The sequence below is a fragment of the Amphiura filiformis genome, chromosome 14 (assembly GCF_039555335.1).
Source record: "Amphiura filiformis chromosome 14, Afil_fr2py, whole genome shotgun sequence".
NCBI lineage: Eukaryota > Metazoa > Echinodermata > Ophiuroidea > Amphilepidida > Amphiuridae > Amphiura > Amphiura filiformis.
The window spans coordinates 66,266,141-66,284,974 of NC_092641.1; the positions used below are offsets into that span (position 1 = coordinate 66,266,141).

General features: G+C 38.0%; 1 long non-coding RNA gene across 1 annotated transcript; it reads right to left on the reverse strand.

The window, feature by feature from the left end:
* Nucleotides 1-13,480: 13,480 nt before the first annotated feature.
* Nucleotides 13,481-16,297, reverse strand: LOC140169124 (uncharacterized). Its single transcript, XR_011861363.1, has 2 exons — nucleotides 15,765-16,297; nucleotides 13,481-13,571 (listed from the first exon to the last, which is right to left on the reverse strand). It is a non-coding gene; the product is annotated as an uncharacterized lncRNA (long non-coding RNA).
* Nucleotides 16,298-18,834: the final 2,537 nt, after the last annotated feature.

Sequence of the window (18,834 nt, forward strand, 5' to 3'; positions counted from 1 at the left end):
GTCTTCAATCATATAATAGAATACCACTCTTTTCAAAGAGACTAATCTTACAGGTGCAAGTAATCAGGATTTCTTTGACATTTATGGTTCAATGCATCGGTTACCGCATGAACGCTGTAGTGCGGGCGATATAGCCAAAATTGTATTCATCTATTGCTATGGTAGTTAATCCGATTAACTACGTCACTTCTACGGCGTATATACTAAAAAAGTAGATCCCTAAAAAAGGTAAAAGAGAGAAAGAAAGAGAAAGGGAGATAGAGAGAGAGAAGGGGTAAGAGGACTGGTACTTTGTGTAATCAATGTGTAGGCCTATACACTGTAATCAGTGGTATGTCTGCTATCTTCAGTTGATAGCACTTTACACTGCATGATCAGCAGTGTGTCTGCTATCTTCAGTAGATAGCACTATACACTACATTTACACTGCATGATCATAGTAGAAAGATCACAGCGGTCTATCTGCTCTATCATTTTTAGGCAAAAGTGTCAGCCAGGTTGAAATTATCCAAAAATAACAGTCCCATCTTTCTGATTACTCTGGCAGGCATTTCTGAAAAGCGACATGAGCTGAGATATTTGGTTTGAAAAATGCAGTTTTGTGATTATTTTCCTTTTTTAAAACCAAAATGCCAATTATTAAAACAGACATAACTTTGAAAGTAAATATGTGACCATCCACCACAACTGAGCCCGGATGTCGCCAGTGCCACTATTGAGATATGCTCCATTGAACTTAACAATAAACAATAGGAAACAAAGGCAGGGGTGTGATTGGTGCTTTAAGAAAAAAAACCCAAGGCAATAAAATTGCGAAGCGGAGCTCTCGCCTGTTGCGGCCGGGGGTCCAGGGGCCCGCTTAAGGGCCCCTGGTGGGGTCCAGGGGTAACGCCCGGTGGGGGGCGAGGGGCGAAGCCAGAGGGTTTACACACTTGAGCACCACTGGAGATGCAATTTCATGGGGCAAAATGCAAAAATACTTCACTTTATAGTATAAAAACATTTATTATCTGTGAATACATACTTCCAGTATCATATCATTCACATACACATGGAAAATTGCATCACCATTTTTGCACAGTACAGTGTGTCTATAAATCATCCAGTCAGGGTTCTAAGGAATTTTCATTTTAAAATTAGAGATTTTCTCATATCTGGAAACTGAAAATTCCGGAAATGTGACATCTCTGTTAAGCATTTAGCTCTTGGTCCAGGGCCACTCCAAAAAAAAAAAAAAAAAATAAAATAAAAAATTTATAGAGACCTTTTGGGTAAAATGTATTATTTGGTCTATGTATTTACATGTATAAAAGTGGAAAAATCCAAATACACTAAGCCAAAAAAAGAAACTTATAATTTTTCACAAGGTCATATCTTAAAATCCTCTCCATAAAAATGAACAAAAATTGCACACAGGATTACTTCAATACTTTACTCTAAACACTGGTCAGTAACCAAACAGTTGTCCAACTGACACAACAGCAAAAATGCACTGACATGCAACACCTTCCTGGACCACATTCACAGCGCAACAGATTTCTTTGGCTGGGTTCCAATTATTCAGCATGTACATGAACAAAATTACACACAGGATTACTTCAATACTTACTCTAAACACATGTCAGTAACCAAGCAGTTGTCCAACTGACACAACAGTAAAATGCACTGACACAGAACAGCTTCCGGGATCACATTCACAGGCGAATAATTGGAACGTAGCCAAAGAAATCTGTTGCGCTGAGAATGTGGTCCAGGAAGGTGTTGCATGTCAGTGCATTTTGCTGTTGTGTCAGTTGGACAACTGCATAGTTAGTGACATGTGTTTAGAGTAGAGTATTGAGGCAATCCTGTGTGTAATTTTGGTTAATTTTGATAGACAGGATTTTAAGATATGACCTTGTGAAAAATTATAAGTTTCTTTTTTGGCTTAGTGTAATATGTATTTCATGCTGAAATAGCCTATTAGACTATGAGACATGGGCATTTATCTTTCACTTCCGTAGTCCACTCTTGGGCAGAACATGAAAACATAACAAATCAAGAGTAAATATATGTCTGAATTGATATTCAAAAAGTTCCCACGTTTTACTTTACTCATTTAGGAGTTATTTGGGGTTAAAATGGGGTTTTCAGTGATTTTTTTCCATTTTTGCCCAAAAATGTCAAATATTAAAATAGCTGTAACTTTCAAAATAAATTGAGTAGAAATTTCATTTCTATAGTAGATGTTACATGGATGTCTAACACTAGTGAATAAAAATGTCACAGCACAACTCTAAAATATAAAAAAATGGCAAAAACCATATTTTTTGTGCTATTTTGGCCATTTTTGACCTAAAAATGTAATTTTTGCAAAAAAAAAAAATAAATATATATTTTATTGATTTAAAAAATATGTCATTATCATGATTATATCAACCTAGTTATTCTGAACAAAAAAGTTAATGATGGTGAATGTCTGTGACCTATAGTTTTTGATCTATGGCCCTTTCAAATTATAGCTTGTTTTTGTCAATTTTTTTGGGCAAAAATGGAAAAAAATCACGAAAAACACATTTTTAACCCCAAATAACTCCTAAATGAGTAAAGTAAAACGTGGGAACTTTTTGAATATTAATTCAGACATATCTTAACTCTTGATTTGTTGTGTTTTCATGTTCTGCCCAAGAGTGGACGAAAGTGGAAAACCAAGGGCCGTAGAGACGCATGGCTTATAATAGTCTATATGGTTTTCTGGAAGGCATATCGTAAAAACCCCGTCTACAAGCATATAGAATGCTTCTGAATGCTACATTAATCCAGGCGCCATTATGGAGTTTGAGCAAATAAATTACGGATCCAAGCATATACAAACAAGTATTATCTTAAGACCAATCTATTGTATTGGTATATTTACGCTTGCTTCGAATTAATTTAGCTTTCATAAAAAACACTATATATGCTTGTAGACGGGGTTTTACGGTTCATCAAAAACTATGGGTCACAGAAATAAGTTAGTGTGAACTTTTTTAATTCAAAGATCCAGCTCAATACATTGATATACATTTCTTGTCAAATAAATAAATTTTCACTCCCCAAAATAGTGTAAAAGCATTTTAGGTAAAAATTATAAAAATCATGAAAAAAGCATGTTTTAACCAAAATTTGATGGAATACAGCTGGGTATTATTTTTCAATTATGCTTTCGGTGATATTTTAGGGTCATTTAGTCTATTGCAGAAACTTGTTTTTTGCAAGTCCGTCCATAGAACAGGTTTTCGCACACCTTATATTAATTTTCCGAACACCAAGCCCCCTGAAATTAGGAAAATTGGGCATCTACCTTCCACAGAACCAAATCACCAATAGAAAGTAGTCTAGGTCCATGCCAGGGATATTAAATGTATTTTGAAGATGTCAATTGTGTATCAAAAAGTCAAAATGTTGTGTAGGCAATAAATAAAATGACTCCCAAAATTTGCTTATGCTTTGAAACTTTGATTATTTTGTTTGTATTTAGTGGTTTTTTTAATAACATATGGGTACAAAAAGCTACTCCCAGTCCATGAGTATGGGTACGGTACGGGTACAGGTCTGAAAGTCAAACCAAAATAGGGTATGAGTACGGGTACGGGAACAGAGCCATGGGCATGGAAATTGGCACTCGAGTACAAGTACTACAACTACAAGTCTGCTGATTTGACAGTTTTGGACAATTTTTCAATTGGGACGCATATTTAGGGACTTTTTGATTTGAGTTTAGGTGTTTCTTACAAGAAATCAACCCTCTGGAGTGGCACATCCCTGTAGACCTTATAAGGCTGTATCAAAATGATTGTTACCCAACAGTTTCCTGTACAAGTACAAAAAGACACAAAATCACCTAATCAATATATAAATTTCTGTCATTTCAAGAGGATGCTATGTTGCAAATATCACAACTTTATTTAATATGTCAATCATTTTGATACAGCCTGTAATATGGCCTCCCATTATCCCATATAGTTTTTGCCTGCCAAAATTAATTCCCCCGCACATGAATAATGTAAACGTGGACATTTTCACAGAACATTTGTGCTTTTCACGCTTAATGCAGATAACACGAAAATAATAACTGCTCAAATAATAATTGTGTTCATTCATGTATAGGACTGCAAAAAAACTGGTATCCTGTAGTTCAAAATTGGCAAAGCACACAAAATTACATGTGTGAAAATTCCCACATTTTATGTCAAACTTTATGTCACAGACCAGGGACTTGTGAAATTTGGTAAATAATAAATATCTGCTGTGAAACAAACTTAGATAAGTAATTCTCTGGCCATGGGTAGTGATGGCTGGCAAAAGGAAAGGGGAAAATGGTGCTTTAAGTTAATTGATAACCTTATCTACATATGAGACAAAATAAATTCACACCAAAAAACAGGTAATATTGTTCAGCAAATTAATTCTTATATTTATTTAATAAAGTTTGTTGTAGAAAAATAATTGATCAGGATACACTTACCCAATAAATTTTAAATAATCAGCAGTACTATTTCCAAAAGGTACGTTTGACCAATAAAAATTTAGATTTATCAGTATCTTTTCATGGAAGTACATACTTCCATGATATGATCAATTGAACAAGATACATCTTTCCTGTAAATCATTCAATCTGATCAAAATCCTATCAGTGGCGTAACTAGGGTTGGTAGCGCCCGTGGCAAGAAACAAAATTGGCGCCCCTACCCCCACCCGAGAATATCTTGGACGCTGGGGTGATAAAAAGACATGAAATTGCAGGCATGCTCATGCATGCCAAATGGTAGGTTCAATATTTTTTTAAGTGAGGCCGATTTGTCGCCCCCCTAGTGGTAGTGCCCGGGGCACATTGCCCCCCCCCCCTTGTCCCCCCTAGTTAGGCCACTCAATCCTACTATATACAGCACTATTTTTTTGGAGCGATTGCCGAATAGGGTGCAACTCTACTAGTCTTATTACAAGACTGCCCTACCAGAATCTTGAAAAAAGGGAGATTTCCTGTTGCAATCAGGGAGATTTGTCAAAATGTGTACATCTTAAGGCAGCTGTGTACTCTAGACATTGTTTCTTTCGCAAAATTGAGTTTTCTTGATATGTTTGTACTTTGTTATGTTTTTTATAAATACAAGGAATGAAAATCCAGATTTGTAAACTCCAACTGCAATATTCTAAGGATTTTATTTCACTATTCCACTCGTGTTTGAAATTGAAAAGGAAAGAAAATCTTTGTTGTACCAACAGGGTACACGCGCGCAACAACGCATCGCATGTTAACGCACAAATACGCTACGCATACGCGACGCTTATCTGCATGCGCGGCGCATCTTATGGAGACACCACGGAAGCACAAAAACCTAGTGGTCAAATGGCTCCGTTTTAGCTGATAAAATGTGGGTTTTTTCAATTTCTTTCCCCGATTTAAATATCAAGTTATGAATGGATTTCGCTCAAACTTCTCAAGGGGCCGTGGATTTACCCGATGTTTATATAATGTAAGGTAGAAAAATAAAAACTGCTGCATTCTCCTGCGAGATTCGATGAAAGCGCAAAATGTGACCACTTTAAACTTCAACAGCCATTATTTCAATGTTCATTTTCTCGGTAAAATGACGATTTAGGTACACAATAACTCAATAAATACAGCATCTATAGGTAAGCAAATATGATCATCGTAAAAAGCATGATCGACTCAGAAACAGTTTTCTCATTTTTTATATTTTGGTCTATTTTCGATTTTAGGCATCATTTTGTGTAAATAGGCGTTTGTGAATTTTAAAAGTTCAATTTGATGAATTAGGTCGTGTTCACATATAAATTATTTACCCGGGACCCGAGTTAATCCGGGTTGTACCTGGGTCCCGGGTTGAAAAAATTCTGTTCACACTATAACCACTCTCATGAAGAAAATTGACCCGGGTTGATTATTTTGGCTAAAGCCTACTGGAAAAATGCAGGCGTGTACATATTCTGTCATTGACTATTACTGGTATAATAACAGGCTCCCGGCCTAATTATGCTCATTTTTTTATTTTATTTTCTAATTCCACCTAATGTAATCTTATCTAGTTACTTCTTGTAGCTGTTTTGGGTTAAAAACTCACCCAAAGATTCCATTTAAAAAAAAGGTCATGTTCTCACCCAATGACCCCATATTTTTTACATTTTGCTCTCACCGAATGCCAAAAATCATGCTCTCACCCAATGACCCCATATTTTTTACATTTTGATCTCACCAAATGCCCCTTAGTGCGAAAAAAAGGCCAGCCCTACACCTATATCCATTTCATATTGAAGTGCCCCCTGGCTGTGACATCAAACCCAAATACTTGTACAAAGACTAATTGCATTCTATTTTTTCACATTTTCTAATCTTTATCATAACCGGCGATAATCAAAATTAACATAAAATATTTAAATATTGAGCTAACTAGCCTGTATTCAAGATTTTGAATACTAAGAATGTGCCAAGTCTTTGAAATTTGTGACTGATTTGAGCATTACCAGAAATGCATTAAGCTATTTGCTCTGAGCAAGCAATTGCAAACCCCATGTCACATATGGATGCCACTGATTTTCCATGAACTGAAGCATTTCATAGCAGAAATATATTCCAGCAAATATTTCAGGCATGCGACATACATGTACACTTTCCTTAAAACCAAAAATGTGTGTGAAGTTGGGCAAAAGTACCAAAAGAGGCTGAAGTTAAATAAAGTTGTGGACATTTTGGCCAAGAAAAAACTGAATTAAGTTTAAAAACTGAAAATTCTCATGCCTGGTTTTTGCCCAATCAGAACCATTTCCTGAAATAACAAAATGTATACGGCCCCTGGATGACTTTTGATTCCATTGTCCTTCTTCACCCTTCCCATAAACATGATACAAGAAGAATTTTAATCAACCTTGGGTAAGGGGCTTATATTTTCTTCAGAAAGGGGGTCCCAAATTTACATTTGCATTTATGACACCCCCCCACCAACCACCAATAGGCCTACACCTTATCCCCTAACAGGCCAAAATTGTATTGAAATCAGTCTTTTTGAATAAAATAAACAAAATTTTGATGACCCCCCCAAATTTTTCTTTCCAAAAAAATATGATCCCCCCCATATATTTGGACCCGACCGACCCTAAAATAGGCCCAACCCTAGACTTTTTTCTTATGTTTTGCAACAAAATTTTTAAAACATAAAAGTTCCAAGGCCTTTATCATACGCAATTTACCGCTTAAAATGTGTGTAAAATTTTTTTTAAAGAATTGCCGACCGACCTACCCTAATTTTTTACGTTACGTTAATCAAGCAATTTTTATGGCCTAATTATTTATTACTTCCTGGAGACCTCATTTGAACCCAAGATGACCCTTGAACTCAGCACCCTTTTGGTCTCCATAAGGTCCCTATTCCTAACCAATGATCATTGGCATTGCTGTTTATAAGTTTGAGTTCAGTACCAGTAGTAGGGATATTTTTGGAATAGTATCTATTTTATCACATACACCAACATAGACACCCCTACTTAGGGGCGCACCATTAGATTTCCAGGGGGGGGGCATGGGAGTTTTTTGAAAAAAAAAAAAAAAAAAACTTTGCCCACTAGTGAGAAAAAAAAAAACTTTGCCCACTAGTGAGATGAAAAAAAAAAATTTTGCCTCACTGATGAGTAAAAAAAAAAAATTTCCCCCACCCAACTTTGTATAAAAATGTACATTAAAATTGAAAAAAAAAAAATTCTGCCTGACCCAAACTCCCATGCCCCCCCCTGAGAATCTAATGGTGCGTCCCTTACATACATACAGAAAATATGTCTGAAATTGTTCCTCTGGTAAATTTTATTTTTTAAATATATCAATTACTCAGGCCCGTAGCCAGTCCCCGGAGTTAGGGGGTTCGTTTTTGCAGGTTTCTGTTATATTAACCGATGAGTAATGGCCGCGTAGCGGGCATTGCGCCGCGGAAACGCGGCGCAGGGGGGTGTCTGAGGGGATGTGCCCCCCTCAGAAATGGGAGAATTTTGAAAAATGAAGTCCCAATTGAAGACATTTGGTGCACCATTTTTACATTATTATCAGAAATATATGGTTTCAATTTATTATTGCAAAAAGGCAAATTAGCACGGTTAAAACAAGAAAAAGTTGCAAATCAGGCGCCGGGGGTGTCTGACCTTAGGGGGATGTGCCCCCCCCCCCTCAATTTGATTTATTTTGAAAAATGTAGTCCCAATTGAAGGCATTTGGTGCACCATTTTTACATTATTATCAATACATGGGTTCAATATATTACAGCAAAGACGCAAATTAGCGCGGTTAAAACAAGAAAAAGTTGCAAACCATCAGACGCAGGGGGTGTCTGAGGGGGATGTGCCCCAGGGGCGTAGCCAGCTTTCTTGGTCAGGGGTGGCAAAATAAAATTTCGAGGGCACAGCCGAAAAATAAATTGCAGTTGCATCATACATACCGGTATGTATGAGACTGTACATGACATGTCTTGGAGCTTCCAAAAAGGCTTTACTGGGACGTTGTGCCCGCGTAGCGCGCACAATTTGTGTATTTGACACTATTTTCGCCCATGATTGGGATGAAAGGGGCTACGTTGTGACAATGTGCGCGCGCAGCGCGCAAAAATTTTTATTTTACACTATTTTGGCCCATGATCTGGTTGAATTTTGGTGGAAAAGGGGCTCCTTGCCCTTTTTCTTTTCCTTTGCCCTCCAGATTTTCTCTTCCTTTTTAGCCAGAGGGGCACTTTTTTCTTTCATTTTTTGTCAGGGGTGGCACTCTGCCCCCCTTGCCCCCCTGCTGGCTACGCTACTGATGTGCCCCCTCAGAATTGGAAGAATTTTGAAAAATGAAGTCCCAATTGAAGGCATTTGGTGCATCATTTTGACATTATTATCAGGAATATATGGATATAGCAAAGAGGGAAATCAGCACGGTTAAAACAAGAAAAAGTTTCAAATCAGGTGCGTTACTTCATCACAAATAATATCAATTTTCTTATTTTCCTCTCCCTTCATCTCTGAACTATTCTCGGTTATCATTTTTTTTACTTTTTTACACACCAAATAATTTTGAAATCTAGATGAGACAAAGAACCAAATAATTACTCTGTATTTTTTATAGCATTAAATTAAGTCATTTATATTTTCCACATAGGCCTACATAAACTGGGTGTCGGGGGAATTTTCAAATCGTCCAGCTAATCTGATCCTGAAATTAATGGGGAAAATTCGCGCGAAGCGCAAAAAAATAACAATTTTTTGGCTAAAATGGCCATTTCAACCACATTTCCCATGTTCTCTTTTTTTGTGTCAAAATTTTAGGGGGTTCGATCGAACCCCTCGAACCCCCCCGGCTACGGGCCTGATTACTCTTGGATGTTTCGTTACCTAGGTAACACAGCAAAATAGGTCAAGGTCAATAGGCCTCAATGGTAGGGCCTACTTGACATATTTTGCTGTGTTACCTAGGTAACGAAGCATCCAAGATATTACAATCCTATCCTTATTTGATTTGTTTCATCAAAACGAACATTTTGATACCTCTTTTGGCAAAATCGGAGCACTTTGATGTTTTCGACCCCCATAGAGGCAAAAACGTGACCTTTGACCTTGTTGGTTATAACTCAAGAACGGTACATCCTAGATAGGTCAAACTATACATTTTCTGAATCCTTGTGACTAGGGAATACAATGGAATGGTTTTTAACACAATTTGAGCAAGTTTAAAATTTTGACCCTATGCAAAGTTCGATGACCTTTTACCCCCCTTGGGGCCAGTTTATATTTTTGGGAACATCCTGATTATGTTTTGGGGTCATCTCAGGAACCTAAATAAGTTGGTTTGGTTTGGTCCTGTGGGGGTGCACAGAAAGTGGTCCTAGCTCCCCGGCCCCGAGTAAATTGAAGTAAAAATAGTTTGCGCATAGATACTGTATGGATATAATTAAGATAATGCCACACTTTGTATAGGGCACTATGGGTTTGGGATTTTCTTTTGCTACATTAGTGGAACCAATGTTTTTTGACATCCTTAACCTGAAAGGATGAAAATTTGATTGGTTCCATTTTTTTTTTATGCCCCCTGTGGTTCCCACAAGGGCCGAAGGTCACAGTGGGGCCAAAACTTTTAAGTTTAAAAGTTTTAAAAAACAGTCCCATCATGTTGTTATGTATCTCAAATGTTCTTCTCATTACAGGAAATAAAAAAGTCAATTGTCATATTTTTCTACAGTGCTTTAGTTCAGGAGTTATAAGGCCGAATAGGTCAAATGTCAAAATTTTCATTCACAGAGATTAAAATTTAAAAATGGTCCGATTTATTCGAAACTGGCGTTAAATTACTCCCCTTAACATAAGAAATCTCAAACATATACTTAATTCATAATTTTGGTGCAATTTGTATTGTCCTTCCCCCATCAGATTTAATGCAGCCAAAGTCCAATAGAAATATGTACATCCGATTTTGAGGTCAAACATTTCTCAAACAAATTATTTTCTTATTTAAAGTTTGTCAAGAGGAGTAATATGAGATAAAGCGTGATTGAATCAGTGCATTGAAGTTTGGCCTCTATGCATGAGATATTTGACATTGACCTTAACTAAGGTCAAACTCCTGAACTAAGCACCCTAGTGTAATATGGCAATTGACTTTTATATTCCTAGCAATATGAGATATATTACAATATGATAGAACAAATTTTACAGTTTGGCCCCATTATGACCTTTGACCCCTATTGGGCAGCATAGGGGGCATAGCAAAAAATGGAACCAAGTCAAGTTTTATAATTTGAGGTGTAAGGATGTCAAAAATTATTGGTTCCACTAATGTAGCAAGACGAAATGCTAACTCAAATATCACCCCATAGCGCCCTATACTAACTATAGGTCATTGGGAAAATTTGCCCCTTTTCTGCTGTAACTGAATAGGAAATACTTCGTCATGATGAGAGGAATACATTGGTATTTTTTAAAACTAAGTTTGACCAACATTGAAATTTCACCCTGCTAATTTGTCATTTTAGAATTATGCAAATTAGGCACTGGCTATTCCACTACTACACAAGACTTGAAAAAGCTTTTGTGTGAGCTTTTGTAAAATGCATGCATACAGCATGGGAAATGAAAATAAAATATGAATGAATGAAATATGAATGAATAAAGTTATAAAAGGTAAACATATCTAAAAGTTAAATAAAACAATTGTAGTTTATTCCTGACTGTGAGGGGTGGTGCAATAATTATGTGTACCCCCGGGTGGTGAATTATGGGGGGATTTTTGGCAGGCCCAAAGGGGGGAGGCAAAGATTTTTGGCAGGTTGAAAGGGGGGGTCAAGCAATTTTGGCAGGTCAAAAGGGGGCAAGCAGTTTTTGGCACAGATATTTTGTGCACCGTTTCTATATTACGACCTAAAAGGTGTAGGAAAACGTTAGGAACACATTAAAATATGCAAAATTTCCTGCTCGCATTATATGATAAGACAATTTAAGGTTTTAAATTCAGGTTCCCAAAGATTTTGCTGTGTAAGGAGGGGTGGGCAAAGATTTTTTGGCACATGAAAAGGGGGGGGGGGCAAAGGTTTTTTGGCACATCAAAAGGGGGGGGCCAAAGATTTTTTGGCACAGCCAGAGGGCGAACAAGCAATTTTGGCAGACCATTTTGAGAATTCACCACCCGGGGTACACATAATTATTGCACCACCCTGACAGCAACAGCATTCATAGCAATTCCAAGAACAGTGGAATCTTAAAACCCAAAAGTGCCAGGGCCTAGAATTTTAGTTCACATTTCAGGAATTTGTGTTATCACTTATCAGGAAAATTGATACATATAATGTATATACTCTGGAAAAGTTTTGTGTTATCAGGAATTTTTATGTTGGCAAATTTTATTGTAATGAGTTTCCACTGTTCTTGGTATAACAATGACTCATCAGTTTCTGGGGGCGGGGTAGTGCAATTGGTTATTTTTAGGGAGGGTCCATCACATCAACACTGGGCCAGGTCCCAGGTCTACTTCATCAGCAACAGCAGCTTCCACATGATTGGTGGCCTACATGAATGATCAATCTTGGCTGATGTTGACCAGAATGCTGCAAACAACAATATATTATCACAGGCACACTATCCAGCACCATCAAAGCGGGCATCAAAGCAGGGGAACTTCTTCTTGAGGTGACCATTCAGGTGTTCAATCAGAACTTATATCCTGGGGATCTGAGCTCTGAAAATCAGTGAGAGAGAGAGAGAGATACTGTTATATTAGACAATGAATAAAGAAAACCCTGTTCTACAGGCCTGACCGACCTAGATTTTGAACAAATTGGGAAACAAATTTTCCTATACAGAATGTATTGAACTGTATTCAAAATTTCAGTATATAACATTGGCACACATCATGCACAAACAAGTTGACCAAGTAGTGCATTTTCTGAATCACAACTAGCTCCCCATGCACAAATGGACGATTTATAGGAACCTCAATTAGGCACCTCCATGAGCTTCCATGATGGGTCATGCAGTGCTACAAACAAACCTGAGCAGTCCAGATACTGTTATATTAGACAATGAATAAAGAAAAACCCTGTTCTACAGGCCTGACCGACCTAGATTTTGAACAAATTGGGAAAAAAATTTCCTGTACAACTGAATGCCAACCCAAATTTCGAACATTTCAAGAACAATTTTTTTTTTTCCCCAATGGAAAAAATATTTACAGATTTTGGTGATTTTTTGGGTCATTTCCAAAACAAAAAAAAGCCAGACTGACCGACCATACTTGAACCTGAGGCCCGTCCGATCATAGGACAGGGGTTTTTTTATCGTCTTATGGGCGATTTGGACATGTTAAAGGTTAAATCTTCTTAATTCCAAGGGAGAACCTTATACAACACTACATTAAAGCTTTAATTAAAAACCAATCTTCCTGGCAATAGGGGCTCCCCGGTTCTGGCACTCAGTGTATCCATGGGTACTATAAATGCTCGTTTTAAATTTCACGAAATTTGGGGGTATTTTCAGATAAAGAAAAGAGATTTGTGAAACACAACAAATAGGGGTCATTTTCATACCACTTATTTGCAAAATTAAAAAAAGACCCTCTTCATTAACGAATCACAATCCTATGCACGTTTCATTATTCTGTGCGGTGCACATTACATCACATCAATTTATTATATGTCGCATACAACCGTAGTCCAGTGTCGTACAATATGTCCTACACGTTTCCGACAAAAAGGTGTTGGCCCTATATTAGAAATATTGTTTGTGTTTTATCGATGATACAGGGAGACGAAGTGCCGGATTTGGGAGGGGTTCTGGATCTGCCACTGTCATGCCTACTTCCCCCTTTCATAAAAATCATAAATAAATTACCTATTGCATGTCTTCCTCCGCTTCTGTGCTAAGCTCATGTCTCGAACAGAGGTCATCATCAATGTATGGTTTTCAAGTATAGCCAGAATTTCTGAGCTGTCCTTGCAGCTTTACTGTCGTCATGCTGCTTGACCAAGATTGTGCCACTATCATGACTACATTGTGGATTCTTCACCAGGCGTTGATGATACTATTACCTGTATTCATGAAATTAACAGTAGATTGAATAAATACATGATGGAAGTACACTTTGCATTGCTGACATACCGTAACCGGACTAACCGGGGTATAAATGTAAAATGCACGATCTCATGGACCTCGAGTCAGTAAAGTAAATTTTGAGATTTTCTCAAAAACTCAATTTTATGAATGTGATTAAATGCTAATTGGATTCCTTCAATCATTTCCTTTTTTTTGTATGTATTTTGTTGTTGTTTTGTATTGTTTGTTTGTTGTTGAAAAAAAAAGTCAGGGTCAGGCCAAAGTTAGGGTCTTTCGGGTTACCCCAATAGGTGGCGTAACTAGGGTTGGTAGCGCCTGGGACAAGAAACGAAATTGCCCCCCTCCCCGAGAATATCTTGAAACAATTGCGCGTGGAGCGCACAAAATGTTGGACAAATAAGGCCTACCACTTATTAATTTTGGTCACTAGAAGTTGAATATCGGTCTTAAAGTGTTCTTTTTAACTGACTTTGTGCTGTAATGTGTGTGAGCAAACAAAATTTTGACTTTCATCGGTTGGAGGGGCACAGAATCGATGCTGAATTGGTCAATTTGGCGGCCCCTAAGGTTAGCGCCCGGGGCACGTTTTCTAAAGGACTGAGTTCGTACATCACTGCTGGTATTATTTTTTCCAGATTTTCTTCAACAAATTAATCGCACTGCCAGCCATCCAGTGCATATTATTTTCCACAACTTCCACAAGGTCCTTTGCACTCTAGACGTTGCGCGCATAGTATGCGATGGTTAACACATAAACATGATAAAACTAAAAGGAACCCTGATTGAATAATTGTATACATCAGGTAAATTAGCTAATTCTTGGCCAAGGGAACCAAGGGAGAACAGTGTGCCAGTCAGGGTCTTAGGCAGGATTGAAGGTTTGGGTATGTAAAGTCAAAAAACTGGATGTGTAAATTTAAGATTTGTGTAACAAAGTATCAGGCCATGCGGGCAAAAACTGGGTATGTCATTACAAATTTGGGTGTGTAAAACACTCCCTACACGGCTGGCTGTCTAGCCCTTGGTGCCAGTGCATTGATTGGTCACCCCAGGTTAAATAATAAATAAATAAATAAACTCGAACATTATGAACGCATGCGCAGATAGCATGCATGGCCAGAAGAAAGCATGCCCGGGCATACACACGCGCCTTACATAGTCATTATATGCTACATCATACATTTAATGGACGCACACCACGCATGATCGTATATCATGATATATCGCATATTTCAAACTACAACGCAAACACACAACCTTTGATACAAACCAATCACACCAAGTGCGTTGCCATGGTTTGATTCACTTCCTCGTTACTAACATCATGACATGACAGCTCACGCTGACGTACATCTCACAGTGAACGCAAAAAACGTCACGCTATGTCACTGTCAGGCTGCGCATGTGCGACCGCTGCGTTCATTTAATTGGAATTTTACTTACCTGGCTGTATTATTGAAGACCGAATTAAAAAGTCTAGTTTGCGTCTGACGTCCTGTTAACCAGACCAAAAATGCCGTACTGTGCAGATCAGCAACCAATCACACCGCGCCGCTGCCCTGACGGCAGCCGTAAACTAGTCGTTTTAATTCGGTCTTCTAAATAGTTGTAGTCAGCTGGTAGTAGTATCAATTCAATTATAAAAAAATAATAAAATTAAGTATTTCTTGGCCAAACTGGAACATGCGCGTTGCGTCCATGAAGCGTGTACGCAGTCAGCAGTGTAAAGGTCCGTTCATACTACCACTGCATTTGCGATGCGTTGCTTTGCGATGCGGTGTGTTGCCGCACTGCTGCCATGCAGTGCGTTGCCGCACTGCTGCCATGCCATGGTACTGCAAACTACTAACTAGTACTGGTACGGTACTGCATTGCGATATCGCAATAAAGTTAAAGTTCAATACATTTTAACTTGGAAATGCGATGAGTTGCGTCAAAAAGTAATCAATATATCGACATCGCAAAGCAACGCATCGCAAATGCGGTGTGATACTTTCTTCTGTACCGTACCATGCTATATTCGTGTGTGTTATATCGCGGAGCCACTTGCACTAGCGTTCACTGAGTCTGAGACCATGAGACTGGAGTGTTCCAGTTTGGCCAAGAAATACTTAATTTGATTATAGTAATTACTATGATAATAAGCATATGACCCTAAATAAACTTACCACAGTCAGTGCAGTATTTAGGTCTTTTCTTGAAAGCTGGACGTTAGAAGATTCAAATCCATGACATATAAAGGCTAGCACTAAAAAGCAGTAGCATTGCAATGGCCCATCACGATGCTGTGCATGCTGTGTGTACAGCAATGGCAATGCCAATGCAATGCAATTCACTGAAAGTTGATCTTACTTCAGAATCATATGAGTGCCTTGGTCTCTGGGTTTTATATAATGGATGCCTAGAATGGATAAATATCAACTCCGACTGATGGAACGTTTTAAGCTTAATCAGTGCATGAGTATGAGTGCAAAACGTCGTCTGCTGCAGCTGTCCTGACCGCCGGTCTCGATCTCTCTGCGGCTCCGTTCGTTGCGTATTTTCACAGGATTTTCACCTGAATAATCGAAGTATCGGCAAATTCACAGTCTCAACAGACTCAACCCCGGACCTAACCGATCGCTTACATGCCAACATAAACGGACCTGTAACTGAACTTTGACTCTATGAGGTTATTACAAAAGCTAAATTTTCTCGAAAACGGCCCCCATGGATACTGGAATATATATGGCTAAAATTTAGATTTTATGTTTTTCTTCATATGGTATTCATTTGGAGTGATTCCAGTCTGTAATAAAATGGCACAGATCAAATGAATGTCTATGTATCTCTTTGTTTTTATATTTCTAACGAATATGCTCAAAAAATCCCTACACCACGTTAATTTGCGTATTTGAGCAATCATGTTTCCCTGAATCCGCGATAGTAGTATTCAGTTAGTCAACAGGCCATAATCCTCCTTCCCCCCCTGAGATGAGCGAACATACTGCGGAATGCACGGTCGGTATGGCTTCATGGCATCTTTTCGCTTTGAGGAAAGTCTTGTAGCCGACAATTGGGCTTATTACCCTGATCGGAGCCGACTGCAACGAGGTCTTTTATCATGGTTCATCTGTCCAGCCTTTACCAGATGAGCCATGGGGAAAGCGAAGTTATATTTTATTTTTGATCCTGCGGTGATTGGAACCCGGGACCTCTCATACCAAAGGCAAAGACCTTAACCAATGTGCCACGTAGCTCCACCCATGTGATTACTGAAATACTTGCATGTCAGTCGTACATGTCGAAAAACACCGCCATAATTTCGGTATCACGGTTTTTTATGTCAATTTTATCCCAAGTTCTTATAATCTTTGAAGTATTATAATCATAGTCAGTCTCAAAAAAATAAGCACATCACAATCCTTGTATTTTTTGAATTTTATTGAATACAAGAAGTTCAAATAAAGTTTTTTGTTACCAAGATAAATATAAAATTTGACAAAATACCATATTTACAAAAAAGTACGCAGACAAAGCGTTTTATACAATGCAAAATTATATTAGAAAAATACCTTACACGTATTTTATGAAAGACACAATAGAGGTTGCATAATTTGATCTAATTGTTAACAGTGGAAGTGCGCGTAAGTTTAACAGCGGTAACGTTAGAGAGCATGGGGGAATCCCCATTACCCTAGTCATTACCAAAAGATATCGATAAATCAACATTTTAGGCACTAATTGTTAATTTTTTTTAAATGTTCGCATGCCCCTCCCGCGATTTCAGAGGCAAAGCGCGTTGAGTTCAATCAGGAGCATTGCTGCTCAAACTTATGGGGCGTGCCGTATTTTAATACGGATTTCTAATTTTACAGGCCACTATATAAAGAAACTCTATATTCTAACATGTCTAATGCTGCTTACTGTCATACCTGATCGGCAGTTAAGCTGATAGGCAGTAAAAACTGCCGATCAGCTTGCAGAAAATTTCAAGCGGCACAGGATAGGATTTTTTGGTCAATGAGCAAAGAGCGGCAATACTGGCTTTCAGAGTCATGCTGCTGCCGCTGAGCGGCGTACCGCTTGGTGGCTGCCGTAGCTCAGATAAATCAAGCGGCACGATGAAGTGTTGCATTGCTAAGCGGCAAGCGGTATGACAGTAACCAGCATTAGACATGTTAGAATATAGAGTTTCTTTTTATAGTGGCCTGTAGAATTGAAAGCAGATGAACTGTGGCTCATAATAAACTGAGCTCAAAAAGAAAGTTATAATTTCTCACTTGGTCATATCTTGATCTTGAAAATCTGCAATCAAAATGAAACCAAAATAATACACACAGGATTACTTGAATACTCTACTTTAATGACATGCCAATATCCAATATTACCTTACCATACTTACTGACACAACTGAAAATGCACTGGCATGGAACCGCTTGCAGTATCATATGTCACAGCCTGGATATTTCGGAAACAAGAGTTTATGGCTCGTGAAGAAGTTAAAACAAATGAAGGTATTCGTGAGAGCGTGTTGGGGAGCACAGGTGCGCATGTGTCCATGTTCGTCTTTGTCGGGTTGTGTTTATATTCGTGGGGTACGAGTGCTATTTTTGTGACGCAATCCTGAGAAAAGAAATATCACATTGATACATTTGCTTTACATCAAATGAGCTGTGACATGTGGTCCAGGAATCTGTTCCGTGTCAGTGCATTTTACTGTTGTGTCAGTTGGGCAACTGCTTGCTTACTGACATGTGTTTTGTCATTTTGACGGACAGGATTTTATGATACGACCTTGTGGAAATTTCTTTTTGAGCCCAGCTTACATTAAATAATTTCTACAACGTAATTTGCATCTTTATTCCAAATGTTGTTAGAATTTAGAATACCCTACCATTTATACCGTTTACTGAATACTGTACATGAATGTATGCATCATTCTATGAAAGACCGGCGTTGAAAACCTAGCTACAGTGGCAGAAATATTGTATAACATAGTCTGTAAAATTATTGTTACTGTTATAATGTCGATTATATTTTTTGAAAGCAATCTTTGCATACCCGACAAAATGAAATGTTATTGAGCAGTCTAAATTGCCACTAGCCAATCTCACATGTATAATGCGCACAAAAATTAAGCATATCCGTATTTTCTAGCAATATCTTAAAGACACTAAACATAATATTACCAAATACATTATAGATGGGGAATTTTGTTCTGCATATTTTGATATAGCTCATTCGGAAAGACTTTAT